This window comes from Urocampus carinirostris, chromosome 6, assembly GCF_059441175.1.
Source record: "Urocampus carinirostris isolate Australia breed hairy pipefish chromosome 6, RoL_Ucar_1.0, whole genome shotgun sequence".
In the NCBI taxonomy this organism is placed as follows: Eukaryota; Metazoa; Chordata; class Actinopteri; order Syngnathiformes; family Syngnathidae; genus Urocampus; species Urocampus carinirostris.
The window spans coordinates 11922309-11935894 of NC_142354.1; the positions used below are offsets into that span (position 1 = coordinate 11922309).

At 42.2% G+C, this 13586-nt stretch overlaps 1 protein-coding gene across 7 annotated transcripts in view; it reads left to right on the forward strand.

The window, feature by feature from the left end:
• dlgap4b (discs, large (Drosophila) homolog-associated protein 4b) overlaps positions 1-13586 on the forward strand; it is a 144837-nt gene that overhangs the window by 35100 nt on the left and 96151 nt on the right. For all 7 annotated transcript variants that reach the window (XM_088337890.1, XM_088337889.1, XM_088337894.1 and 4 more), the window contains exon 2: positions 830-883. The gene's annotated coding sequence lies outside the window, so the exon portion shown is untranslated. The remainder of the gene's footprint in view (positions 1-829; positions 884-13586) is intronic.

Sequence of the window (13586 nt, forward strand, 5' to 3'; positions counted from 1 at the left end):
GTTCTGGCCTGCATAAAACAAAATGATGGTTGTGGCTTTAATTCATTACCCCCGGTCAACTTTTGCTGGGATCTGGGGCCAGTTGAGTGAATTTTGTATGTGGTCAAGGCAGCTGAAGTGTGCCACTGTGACCCACCTAAAACTAACTACATTGTTTTAGCTGTGATCCATTATCCCCAGTGATTAATACTAAGAGAAGGGGCTATTGCTGGGAGTAGGGGCCGGCGCATCGCATTTTTGTTTGGTTTGGGCTTCCGAAACAAGCTGTTGTGGCCTGCCTGAAACAAACTCCACCGTTTTGCGATCCGTTATCCCCAATCTATAGCTGGAGGCAGCAACTGAGAGAGCAATCTTTTGTCATGCGTGGCAGCCTGTTTTTCCCTTCTTCTAGCCTAAAATGAACTTCCCCGTATGCAGGCACGATCCATTATCCCTGGTACATTTTTGCTGTGAGCTGGGTGGGGGAACTACTGTGTGGATTTACACATTTGAGTTCCGGTCCCCTATTAACAACCTAAAATGAGGGATTATATTATATTGTAAGCACAGAGTGCAAATAAAAGGTGTCCTTGTGGCAGGAATTGCCATTATTAAAAGGATTTACAATTTCCATTTCCATCTCACTGTTCATATTTTGGGATTTTGAATCACTCTCCTGATTTTTTTCCAGCTCGGGGCAGAAACTCGAATCTATTCAGTGTTTCGTAATTAAATATGTGTTATCAGCGCTTCAAGACAATTGGCCTATCTATAATCGGAAGAAGTGAAAATCTTCATGATAACAAACAATGTCCTTATCTTTTTTTTCTTTTCTTTTCTTTTTTTGCAGGAATTATTCCTCTGGGAGCGTGATCTTCATTGACCCAGGCCGCCGAGTAACAAGGTAGAGTTTGATTTGGTTCCAATGCTGGAGTCTTGGTTTTGTTTCGACCTCGTACCGTCTGAAGTCAACTCGTATGGTCAGTCGAGACTTTAAAGGGGCGCTGTGTATTGTTGAGCGTCTTTTGGCGGTAACAGAAACATGATTTAAATAATAAGCAAACAGTGAGAGAAAGAAATGGGAAAAGAATGGGAGTGTGACAAAGATAGCGAAACCAGAAAGGGATAAATAAAAAAACAAGAGAGATAGAAAGACAGAGAATAACAGAAAGAGACACAAGAAGAGAAAGAAAGAGAGAGAGAGAAGGGAGAGCACGTGTTAGAGAAAGGGAAAAGAAAAAGAAAGCAAAAAGCAGAGACAAACTGAGAGAGAGAGAGAAAGAAAGAAAGAAAGAAAGAAAGAAAGAAAGAAAGAAAGAAAGAAAGAAAGAAAGAAAGAAAGACCGAGAAGGAGAGGGAAATAATGAGATAAAGAGAAAAAGAAGTAGAAAAAGAAATATAGAGAAAGTGAGAGAGAAAGTGAGAGAGAGAGAGAGAGAGAAAGAAAGAAAGAAAAAAGAAATAAAGAGAGAAATAAAACAAGAGAGAGAGAGAGAGAGAGAGAGAGAGGGAAATAAAGAGATAAAGAGAAAAAGAAGTAGAAAAAGAAATATAGAGAAAGTGAGAGAGAAAGTGAGAGAGAGAGAGAGAGAGAGAGAGAGAGAGAGAGAGAGAGAGAGAGAGGAAGAAAGAAACAAAAAAGAAATAAAGAGAGAAATAAAACAAGAGAGCGAGAGAGAGAGAGAAAGAGAGAGAGAGAGAGAGAGAGAATGTGAAAGGGAAAGGGGAGAGACAAAAATAGAGGGACAAGAGAAAGATGGAAATAAAAAACAAGACAGAGAGTAAAAAAGAAAGGGAAAAAAATGAAAGAGACAGAGAGAGAAAGAGAGAGAAAGAAAAAGAGTCAAAGAAAGAAACAAGAAAGAGGGAAAGGCACAAGAAAGAGAGAGAAATTAAAAACGAGAGAGATTCATCAAAAGAAAAAGTGAGCAAAAGAGAAAGAAATAGAGAGGGAGAAAGTGAAAGAAAGAAAGAGAGCAAGAAAGAAAAATAGACAGATAGAGAGATAGAAAGATAGAGAGAGAGAGAGAGAAAGGGAGAAAGAGAGAGAAAAGGGAAAGAAATCAGAGAGGGAGAGAAAGTGAGAGAGATAAAGAGAGAGAGAGCAAGAGACAAAAATAGTGAAATAAAGAAAAAGAGAAAGAGACAGAGAGGGAACAAAAAAGGGGGAGGGAGAAACAGAGGGAAAGAGAGAGAGAGAGAAAGAGAGGAAAATGCTATTTTTCCTTTTTCTTTGCCAAAAAAAAGGTAAAATGTTGTCGTCTTTCGATTACTTTGAGTGTCCGTTGTTTGTATTTTCCCTTGTACTTTTTAGCATCCGTTTTCGGTTGCACAACACCACACAGAGCCGTCTGGTGCCCAAATATTACCATACGCACCTTTAATCGTCACCGGTTATAATAAAAAGATAAAGCTGCCGGAACGCGTCCTTTGTCCAGACAAACAAGTCCCAGCGGACTTTTGTTTGCCGAGAAGGAGAAAAAGAAAAGATCGGAAAGGGAAATGTCAAACATTTGGAATGTGAGACGAGCGACATGCTACGAGTTGTGGAAAGCAAAGCCCGCTTTTGCTTATTTTCTTTCATATCACAACTTTGATATTTTCAGGAAGAAAAAGCGCTGAAAACGCATCTAGGGGCTGAAAATTCAATTTTAGTAGACACTCAACATAAAGAGAGAGGACATCAATGGATTTAGAACTTGCAATGGGGAACAGGGAGGGAAGCCTTCGGATAAGAAATTATGACTCATTCTAGAGGCCCTCTTTTTATTACATAAGCTAGGTTGTAAGCAGATCCGCCCAGGGGGGTGTGGTTATCAAAGAACAGCAACATGATTGGCCGATAGCGACAAACATGTATCTAATCAAAACCACGAACAAGAGTGCGCAATAGTAGTCGAAATAAAAAACTGGCATCCTTTGAAATCTCATTTGCAGGTCTCTAATATTAATAACAGAATACAGGTATCGGTTAATCTTGATTCTTTAAGATAGTTCATTAAATCATAAATTATTCTTTTGAAAGGTAATTATCTGAAGTTTTGTCCCAAACTGAAATAATCAACACACGGAAATAGGTTTTTGATTTATATAGCGCTTTTCAAGTCAAGACTTCCCAAAGCGCTTTAAATTGTGCTTCACACTTCCCAGTAGCGTCCGTGCAGCCATGTAAGGCGCTAACCTGCTTATTGGGGGTATTAGGGGTTCAGTGTCTTACCTAAGGACACTTCGACATGTAACAAGGAGGAAAATGAGATCTCTTGATCCCAATACGAGCGCTCTACCTCCTGAGCCACTGCCGCCTGATCCAGCCTGAATTTTTTTTTTTTTTGCAATTAAATGCCCGCAAAAGAGTGTAGGCGTTTCTAAAAGTGGCCACTTTTACTATGGCCAGTTTTTTTAGACATTGTGAAAGAGTTGTAAATGTTTGCCTTCTCTTTCCAGAATTCAAACCAATGGTTTTGCACTCATGCGTGTAACATGGTGCGTAAAAATGTATTACTATTGGCTCTATGCATTTATTCATATAGAATAGAACAGAATAGAATATAGAATAGAATATACCTTTATTGTCATTGTTACAACATGGGTTGAACACATTGTGACAATGAAATGGGACGTGGCATTCCAGTTTCACATTTGACAGTGAGGATAAAGAAAACAAAGAAGATAAAGGAACAAAGAAGATGTTTGTACTGTCCTTGTTGCAGGCTTTGTTTTCCTCCGGAGGGGGGGGTGTATGAGGGGGTGAGGGACAGGCAGAGATGGCCGGATCCAACTACATGTTTAATATTACTGTACACACGTTCCAGTGTTTTTCCCCTGGTTTATTCAAGATTTTATTGGCTAACCAATGTGTCAATCATCCTTTGAATCAGTCACTATTGGCGAAAGCTATTCGAAAAGGAGGCGTTGTCTTTTTAGCAATGAAGGCCTGCAATTGGCCGTAAACAATGTAAATCATCAATGGCCGATCGAAAATAAATTTACTAGTCTGTATTTGCAAACAGGGAATTATGGAGCTAAACAGATTGCTTTGCTTCCAATGATGCAGAGATGCTTTTCGGCGAATTTCTATCCATCTGTGGGCATTATTGGGTGTTTTGGAGTCAATATTTCACACGATTGGATAATATGGAGTGTCTTTGATGTGACAAAGCCATTTTCGCAGATATTCAAAGAAGTTGTAGACGGCTAAGGGGCGTAATGGTGAGTTACCTCGGCTTTATAGTTTTCGGGTATCTTGTTTTAGACTAACTCGAGAGGTTTCTCTGATGAGTCTATTTTGAATCCCAAGAGTATCAAGCAAAAAAAAAAAAAGAATGCGCATCTGCATTTTTTTGTTTTCCTTTCCTTTCCTTGTAGGTTGAGCATTGTTTTTTTTTTTTAACATTTACATTGTAAATATGATCATAAAATAAAAAAGTAGATAATTCGACATAATCCTTTAAGAAACCCTAAAAACCTATTTTTATCTCTTCCAGGAAAAAATATAATAAAAAAAGAAACTCCTAACAAATACCAACATACCTCCCTTTTTTTGGGTATATTTTTTTTGTATGACAAAACCTTGTAAAAAGATATCACTAAGAACATATCTCCATTTTCTCAACCGCATCAAGCTTTCTTATTCCACTTTCATTTCATAAGGAACGGCTCGCCTCTTCTCTACACTTTACACCAACCGTATTGAATGGATGCACCAGATATTAAACGAAATGGCAACGTTCTTAGCGCGCTGGAGATACAGTATAGTATGTTTGCACATGAACTAGGAAGTAGAAGCCGAATTTCTTCTTCGGGGTGGATGCTGGGTGACCTTTCACAGCGCCACATGCGGGTAGTGGTGGAAAGAAGCACTACAATAATATCCTGTACTCGGAAAAAGGTGTACACAATACAATATCTAACTTAAAGCAATGTCCGGATATTTTTCCATGTCTTGAAAAAAATGTTCGTATCTACCATTTTGCGTAAGTTGAATGTTTGTAAGTGTCATGATTACTGACTAGCATCACCTGTGCCTGGTAATTTAGTGCCAGCCGCTGCGGGCTACGTGATTGGTTCCCTTTTAAACCCAGTCCTTTCACTCTCCAGTTGTCAGTCCGTCAGCGAACCTTTGTGGTTACAAGGCAAGCATTTTGACCCTGACTCCCGCCTGTCCTGTTTTTGCGCCCGTTTTTCCACCTGTTCGTTCCTGATCCCCCCGTTTGTCTCCGGCTACGACCTGTTTTTGATCCCGACTACGTCTGCTCTCCTGTCCTGGCTTACGACCCGTTTTTGATCCCGACCACGTTTTTGCTCTCCTGTCCCGGCTATTGACCTGTTTTTCCGTCCTTGACCGCCATCTCCAGCTACGGTTGCGATGGTGTGAGCGGCTTGCATCCTGCATCCAGCGAGCACCGGATCGCGGGCACTGCCCTTCCTCTTTCTATCAATAAAACTTGTGGTTAACGTTATGCAATTGGGTCCTGATTCCGTTCTGGTCGTGACAGTGACGGGAGCGTCTGTACATTTTAACGAAAATATGAACACACAAACGTATGCAAATAAAGATTTCCGAATGAGATTAGATTAGATCGAGATAAACGACCGCAACTGGTATTCGGAATTCAAGTCTCGGATTGTCTAGTTCGGTCTCCACGGTGCGGATAAGGAACCATTAGCGGGTCATTCTTCACATGGCTTATTTTTCTGACTGGCTTTTGTTCACATGCGATCATTTTTTTCACTTTTATTTTGTGTTTGTGCGCTCGTTTGCTGTCCATTTTGCGTCGCCATTGCATTAACATTCTTTAATCCTGCGCTCGGCTTATTGGACACAAATCCAAAGCTTTTTAAAGCTCCTGCTGCTTTTTTTGTCCTTTTGCTAGCTTCACATTGAGCCTCTGAGCTCGCTTTCCTTTAGATTCATCGCTGTTTGGTTCAAAAGAGCAGCGTCTATTTTTAGTGCCGGAGATCAAATAAATCAAATATGAAACGCTCGCTGTAGGATTTTCTTTTCTTTTTTTAAAGAACAATATTTACAAAATGTTCTACAAGAACATAAAAGTGGCAAAAAAATGGCCTATTCATATCTACAATACAAATCCTCACGCTGCGAACGCGCTAACCACTCATGGGGAGAACATGCAAATCCAGCACGGGGAGGCTGCGGTAGCTGGAATTCAACCCCGGACATCTGCAGCGTGGGTCTGCACTCTAACCCCCCGGCCGCCGTGCCACCATTCCGTACATAATGTTACATAATAATTTATAATCTATGAATTAAAGCAACATAAACAACCCAAATAGCCGTTTGGGACCCAAAAGAGACGGTTCTTTTTAATGAGCCAAGAAAAAGCCGGTTCTCTAAAAATAGTCAGGGTTCCCATCTTTACACTCCATTTAGAGACGTCACTGCGGTAAAGTAACTGTTAATAGTTACTTTCTCTGGTAACTAGCTACTTTGAGTACATAGTATCTCAGTTACTAACTTTTTTTAGAAGAAGTATTGAATGACTATAACTATCCATCCATCCATTATCTGCACCGCTTATCCTCAGTAGGGTCGCGGGGTGCTGGAGCCCATCCCAGCTATCTTCGGGCAGTGGGCAGGGGACACCCTGAACTGGTTGCCAGCCAATCGCAGGGCACGCAGGGACAAACAACTCATTCGCTCATTGACTCCCAGGGAAAATTTTCACCGGTCAATTAACCTGACATGCATGTTTTTGGAATGTGGGAGGAAACCGGAGTGCCCGGAGGAAACCCACGCAGGCACGGGGAGAACATGCAAACTTCACACAGGGGGTTTGATCTCACGACCTCAGAACTGTGGCGCACACGCGCTAAACACTGATTCGCCGTGCTGCCCTGACTATAACTAATTACCTTTTAAAGTAACGTGGCCAAACTTGATGTTATTTAGGTTCAAATGATGATATTGTACAACTTTAGGTGGATTCATTTTACTGTTTAGATAGTTCAACATACTTTAATCAAGACACACACACTCTTGGGTTTATGGACTTCTTTTCCTAATCATCTATTGAAGAAGCTTGAATAGAAAACAAAACAATAAGAAGAAACTAAAACCAAAACAAAACTAAAAGTTGAGAACTAAAACTGGCAACATTTGGGTAGACACAACTTGTCAGGACCACAACGGTGACAGGATCCAGTTGCGTTACGTTTCTCTCAGTTTTATTGGAAGAAAGGAAAGGGTTGCCCCCACGATCCGGTGATCAGGAAAGCAAAAACACGGTCGGGGTCGGAAACGAGTCGGAAGCCAGAAAAGGAGAGTAGACGTGGTCAGGGACAAAAAGGTCGAAAGCTGGGAAGGGAGAGTAAACGTGGTCAGGATCAAAAACGGGTCTAAGCCGGGGGACAGACGGGAGCAAAAAACAGGTTTGGAGTCAGGGTCAAAAAAAAAGGCTTGCCAAGGGTAAACTGAGGTTCGCAGACAAACTGACAACAGAGGACAGATAGGAGTGGTTTTAAATAGGGACAGAGAGCCAATCAGAGTCTGAGGCAGTTGGGGCCAAAGGAGCGGGCACAGGTGAAGCATATCAGCAATCATGTCACAACATTGGCTTGATTATTATGTTATTCTATTTGGCTATTTGGGATAGAGTTCCCCTTTTACATCACACCAATACCAATACCTAGCAACAACGAGATGTTCTGTGAAGTTCTGCCTAGATGAAGCTGAAGGCCCAGTTTTTATGTCCTCGGCTGTAGAGCGATGAGGAATCCTGGTAGGCTCGGGAGCCGGTTGGGAGAGGACCACAGAATGCAGGGTGTTGAAGGAGAGGTTGACTGCTGGTGGCTTGAGGCTTCTCTGAACTCCCTGGCTTTGTCCTACTGGTTTGGCCGCTAGTTGAGCTGAGACCTGGCCAGGACCGGCCAGGGCCTTGGCCCAGCTCCTCATGTCAGGACATGCCATCCTCCCTTTGCGAGGTGAGACATGTACCAGTTCTAGAATCTGGTCTCCAGGGAGGGGCGGACCCCCTGTGGTGGAGTTGTGACGGCAACCTCTGGTTCCACTCCATCAGTATACAGAATAGAAACCGCCTGTTGAACACTGTAAAAGTCTGCTCCAAAATAATAGGCCAGCCTCTAAGAGCTCCCACAACCCTGTGTGAGCAACAAACCATCAAATCACTGCGGAATCCTTCAGAAATCTACACACCTCCTGTTCCTGGAGTTTGTTTGGCTGCCGTCAAGACGCATACTTCACTGCCCCGGCAGCAGGACTCAAAGGAGTAAGACTGGCTTCATCCTCAGGGCTGTTCAGGACCTGAACTCGCAGCCCCCACCCCCTAGTGTTCAGTCGTGTTCTGCCCCTGCATCATTCACGACTAACTCATTTCTAGTGGTACTTTTTATACATTTTATTCACTTTTTAAACGTTTTATTCAGTCTTATTTATTGTAAGGACTTCAGCACTTTACGGTCGAACATTGGATTATCGTATGTACGCGGGTGGGTGTTGTATGTCATGATTACTGATGTGAAACACTTGTGCCCGCTCATTTGGCAACAGCCTCTGTGGGCTGTGATTGGCTCCCTGTCCCTTTTAAAACCCAGTCCGTCTGCGAATCTCTGTTGATACTAAGCAAGCATTTTTTGACCCTGACTCCCACCTGTCCCGTATTTGCACCCAATTTTCCACCTGCCCGTTCCTGATCTACCCGTTTGTCTCCAGCTACGACCTGTTTTGATCCCGACCACGTCTGCTCTCCCATCCTGGTTTACGACCCGTTTTTGATCCCGACTACGTCTACTCTCCCGTCCCGGCTTATGACCTGTTTCTGACCTCGAACACGTTTTTCCTCTCCTGTCCCGGCTACTGACCTATTATTCCGTCCCTGACACTGCCATCGCAAGCTACGGAAGATCCGCTTCCGTATTCGGATCACCATCCGAGTGTGAGAGCGACTTGCTTCCCCCGTCCAGTGAACACCGGATCGTGGGCGCAGCCACTCCTCTTTCTTTCAATAAAACTTGTGGTAAACATTACGCAATTGGGTCCTGATTATGCTACTCTGTGTGTCTTTTAATTGCCCCCTGGGGACAAATAATATTTTGATTGATTGATTGATGCGCAAATGAAGGCAACGCCCCCATCCTAACCTCACGTTCCAGCAGTATCAGTCAGATAACATATCGATGTGATTGACTTCAAACACAGTATTCTCTTCACATGTTTTGACATTGTTTGGTAATTTCCTGACATTGCAAAATGAGATTCTGACCAAATATTGAATACTCCACAGAGCCATGTCTAAAGATTCCCTGTCCTCCACAAACACACCATCTGTGACTATTTAGCCCTGTGATTGCGAGACTGCTACAAAGCAAGGTGTGTAGTCCCATCCTACTGATTTCTCCTCCTCCTCCTCCTAAATCGTGAGTTCCTTTTAAAAGATTTCAAGACGTCCGTGTGCAGTTTTCATTTGGAATCATTTGTCGCTGTCGTGTGAGAAACATCCGTCTTCGAAATTCTTCTCTTTCTTGTTCATTGCCTTGATTTGGGGGCCACGGTTGTCACTTACATACGGTTGTGAAGAACATGGTGTCATGGCTCTCTTGAGTTTCCAGTTGTTTCTACGACTATGATTTCTCCTGTATCGATCCCCGATTTATGGTCCGGTCTCCTGTCCCGGCTACCCGTATCCTGATTCTGTTTCCTGTATCGATCCCCGATCCAAGCTCCGTTCTCCTGTCTCGGCTACCCGTATCCTCCTTTCGTTTTCTGTATCGATTCCCGACCTAAACTCCGTTCTCCTGTCCCGGCTACCCGTATCCTGATTCTATTTCCTATATCGTCCCCGATCCAACCTATGTTCTCCTGTTCGGCTACCCATATCCTGCTTCTGTTTCCTGTATCGATCCCTGACTTCCCGCTCGTCCCGGCTACCCGACTTGTTCCGATCCCTGACCACGCTTTGTTCACCAGGGCTTCCCGCTCCTTCTGCCCAGCGAGCACCAAATTGCTATATTTTTCCTCTCGCCCTGACTTCCCCGATTCCTTAATAAAGCATTGTGTGAAACGTTACGCATTTGGGTCCCCTGCTTGTACCGTTCGTGACGGTATAGCATAGTAGTATAACACTTGTTTTACTTTTTTATATTACCGAATATTCTTTTGCCTAGACCACTATTTCTCAATCCGTCCCAAAAATATTTGAATAAATGGGAGGAAATGAGAATTATCTTTAAGAAATCCGAAAAAATATATTTCCGAACAATTCTTCGATTAATAATCTTTTGTCATGGTTGCCATGGCGCCCAATTGGCCCCGCCTGTGTGTGTCACGGTTGCCATGGTGCCCAATTGGCCCCGCCCGTAAGGCGCCAGCTGCGGCTTGTTGAGAGATTGGATTTCTGTCTATATAAAGCTCAGCGCTCTCCTGCTTTGGGTGTCAGCCCGTCAAACGAACTTCTACCCCACAACACGTGGGTTCTGACTCTGTCCTGTTTTCCTGTGATATCTCCAGTCCGGTATTTTTCCTGTTTATCGTTGTCCTGTTTAATTTGAGGTTCCAGTTTTGTTTCCGTCTGTTTTTGCCCTGTTTTATTTTTTTTCTCCAGTTTTCTCTCCCGTCTAGTTTCTCCTGTTAATTTTCGATATCCTGATCCGTTATCTATCCTGTGTGTCACTTCCTGTCCGGTATATACGCCATCTGTCTGATATCAACTCGGGCAATTGGAATCGGTCTCGTCGGTCTCTGGCTTCCTGTCCTTCCACGCCAGACGGCTAACTACCGTGCATGATTCCCCAGTTCCCGTAAAATAAAAGGCTTGTGTGAGAACGTCACACGATTGGGTCCTGTTTCAGTTCTGGTTCCGACATCTTTAGTTGCAGGCCTAGCATAGATTCCTATTTCGTAGCTTTTCGGGTCACTAATCTTCCTCCCTGGTGTGAATAATTACAAAGAGCATTTGTACCTTTCAAATGATTCATTTATGAGCTCCCTTGCACTGTCCCAGACTTTTATTGATAGTGCCCGAAATATGGAATGAAACAGACGAGCCGTCCCCTTAATTTTAGCCCGTGTGAGTCTTTCTTAAGATTTTTGCTTTTGTCCTTTAATAAGCCATCTGGCCCTCCGTTTTGTTTTTCTTTTAGCCTCCAGTCTGTTGTTCTCAGCGTCTTTGTAGCGCCACCTGTTGCGCGGGGCCAAGCAATGGAATATCAAGGAAAAATGAGGAGGGGAAATAAGGGGGAAATGATTAACAGTGCTCGTTTTTTGTTTTTCAAGTCAAATTAAGTCATGATCTCGATTTTATCAGCATTCCTTTAAAAAAATATGAATCTGTTGTTAACTACGTCTTTGTAGTGCAGGGGTGAAAATATGCCTGCGAAAGGGTTGAATTCTGCTCACGGGACTACGCTCAGAGAAGCGCAAGAGAAAAACGAGCTGCAATTTTGAATATGTCCACTAGATGTCGCCTAGACCCAGGCGCCACCCCATAGACACTGTTTCTCTCTTTCTCTCTCCCTCTCTCCTTCTTTCTTGTTCTCTCTCTTACTTTATCTTTCTTTTGCTCTTATTCGCCTCTATCTCCGTCTTCTTCTTTCACTCACTCACTATTCTTCTATCTTTCTTCTCTATCTTTTTCCTCTTTTAACTCTTTTTCTCTCTCTCTCTCTCTCTCTCTCTCTCTCTCTCTCTCTTCCTTGCGTTCTCTTTCTCATTCCCGCTGTCTGTCTTTCTCGATCTCTCTTACTTTTCTCGCTGTCTTTCTTTCCCTTCCTTATACTTTCTCTCTTTTCTTTTCCCTCTTTCCTTCTCTTTCTTTCTTCTCTTGATCTCTTTCTCTTTAACTCCCTTTCTTTCTGTCACCCTTTCCTCCTTTTTTTCTTTTCTCTCTTTCTATTTGTCTCACTTTCGTTCTCTTTTCTCAATCTTTGTCTCTTTCTTTGTCTCACCCTCTTTTCTATTTTTGTTATTTTTATTTTCTCTCATTTTTTTTCTTTTTCGATCACTTTCTTTTTTTCTGTCTTTACTTTATTGTCCTTTCTCTCTTGTATCCCTCTTTTTCCCTTTCTTTCTTTCCCCAGTCTTTCTCTCTCTCTCTACTCGTCTAATTTTATCTTTCTTTCTTTCTTTCTTTCTTTCTTTCTTTCTTTCTTTCTTGTTCTCTGTCTTTCTCTGTCAAATTCTCTTTCTCCCCGTTTATCCCTCCTTCTTTATCTCTTTCTCTTTAATCTACTCGTCAGGCCCCTGTTAGAGATTTTAATGAACATGTGGCCCCATGTTGTAATGCCTCCGTTAAGTTTAAGTTTTTAACAATTTAAGAAAATGTATTGATTTTTAGACAGGGTTTATTTAAATAGTGCACATTTTTAAGTCAGGAATATGCATTAAGACACGAGCAGCTCGCACCAGCATTCAAAATGCTACCATCATTAGCTAACATCTTGGACACTAGCGTTAGCTGGTACATGTTTTAGCATTCAATGCTAAAGTGAAGCTAGCGGCTGAAGCAAATCTAGCCACCAAAGCGATACTACTGGCCAAAGTTGCTAGCAGCTTCGTTAGCGAAAATATTTGCTTAAACAAGAACAGTGACTGAAAAGAACAGCATAGCAAAATAAAAATTAGGATTGAACACACTTTCATTAGCGGCTGTATCGACAGTTATACCATTGTTAGTTATCATCTAGGACACTAGCATTTGCCGCTACATTTTTTAGCATTAAATGCTAAAGTAATACTAGCGGCTGAAGCGAATCTAGCCACCGAAGCGATACGACTGGCTATAGTAGCTAGCAGCTGCGTTAGCGAAAACATTTGCTAAAACCAGACAAATGACTGAAGAATAGAATTAAATCAAGATTAGGATTTAAAACACGGTCATCAGGTGTTAGCAGCTAGCCAAAGTATGCGCTAAATCCAAATCAGTTACTGACAGAACAGAAGACATTAAAATCGAGATGATGATTCAAAAGACTAACATTAGCAGCTAGCAGGTGCAATTCTACCATTAGTAGTTGTCATGTTGACACTAGCATTAGCTACAAAATTATTGAAAGTTACATGTTTAAGTGATGCAAGTGGCTAAATCCTATCCACAAAAGGGAAACTACTCGCCAATGAGGCTAATGGCTGCGTTAGCGAAAATATTTGCTAAAACTAGACAACAGGCGGGACAGAATAGGCTGGAAAATTAATTTAATAAACCAGTTCGCTATGTTAATTCACACATATCGTTAACGATTGGCCGCATATCGGAGGTGTTTGGGTTCCTAATTTTAATTACGAGCCTTCCAGACACGTTTTATTTCTCCATCACTCATCAACCTTCTCACCTCCATCTTATGTTTGTCTATTCCGGGAAAGCAAGTTAACTAAGGCGCTAAGTAGCATGTATTAAAATGTTGACGTGATATTTGTGGCTAATGTGAACTGACCACCAATTCTATAAGCTAATGTGGCTAGCGGCTGCGTTAGCCAAAATATGTGCTAAATTTAGATCGGATTAAGATTCAAGACACTAGGATTAGCTGTTAGCAGCTGCAATGCGACCATCATTGGTTATCATCTCTAACGCAAACATTAGTTACAAAATGATATAGGGTTAAATGCTAATGCTATGTTCTTGGCTACAGCGAAC